Raw genomic sequence first — 940 nt, 5'->3', positions numbered from 1 at the left:
AACACCAGTATGGTCAAGTATTCCACAAAATTCACAAGGTGGTGAAACAAGAGCAGGTGTGACGACACTTACAGTTAATTTATCAAACTTTTGAAGAAGTGTGTCCACCTTAGCAGATAGATGATCAAGGGTAGAAACTTGGCACATACCTGCCTCTTTTTTAGAGGGTGGATGAGTACCTTCAGTGATAACTCTCTCACTTGTCCACTGATAGTGGTTTTATGCCATGTTCTCGATCAAATCATAGGCTCCTGTGTAAGTTTTATTCATCAAAGCTCCACCTGCAGCTGCATCAACATTCATTTTTGTGGAAAACAAAAGACCATTATAAAAAGTGTGGATAATAAGCCAATTCTCAAAACCATGATGGGGGCAAAGCCTAAGCATTTCTTTGAAACGCTCCCACGCATTGTAAAGAGATTCACCATTTTTTTGAGTGAATTGTGTGATTTGACTCCTTAATTGAGCAGTTTTACTATGGGGAAAGAATTGGGAAAGGAATGCCTTCCTCATTTGGTCCCATGAAATTATAGAACCAATTTTCAATGAATGAAACCAAGCACTAGCTCTATCCCTCAAAGAGAAAGGAAAGAGGTGCAGCCTTACGGCCTCTTGGTTTGCCTTCAAAGTTCCACTGAGTCTTAGAAAAGTTGAAATATGAAAATTCGGATCCTCAGTGGGTGATCCGAAAAATTGATTTTGCTGCACCAGGTAAATAAGTGCAGGCTTTATTTCAAATTTAATATCCTCAACCGTTGGGTACACAATAACATCGTACGGCTCATCTGAAGATGTGATTCCATACTCTTTAAGAGCACGTTTCTCATCCATATCGTTATTATCTTCTTTGAGCCATGCCTGAAATCAAAACGGTTAAAGATAGAAAATAAAAAATAATAATAAAAAAATTAAATAATAAAATAAGGAGAAAGGGAGGGAG

The 940-nt window shown here is 37.9% G+C and overlaps 1 non-coding gene across 1 annotated transcript; it reads left to right on the top strand.

Moving 5' to 3' along the window:
- The first annotated feature begins 358 nt into the window (after positions 1-358).
- On the top strand, positions 359-465 carry LOC120578788 (small nucleolar RNA R71). The gene has a single exon (XR_005644599.1). It is a non-coding gene; the product is annotated as a small nucleolar RNA R71 (small nucleolar RNA).
- The last annotated feature ends 475 nt before the right edge of the window (positions 466-940 follow it).

The sequence above is a fragment of the Medicago truncatula genome, chromosome 2, assembly GCF_003473485.1.
Source record: "Medicago truncatula cultivar Jemalong A17 chromosome 2, MtrunA17r5.0-ANR, whole genome shotgun sequence".
NCBI classification, from domain to species: domain Eukaryota; kingdom Viridiplantae; phylum Streptophyta; class Magnoliopsida; order Fabales; family Fabaceae; genus Medicago; species Medicago truncatula.
The sequence above is the reverse complement of the archived record's forward strand: the minus strand, read 5'-3'. Positions and strand labels throughout refer to the sequence as shown.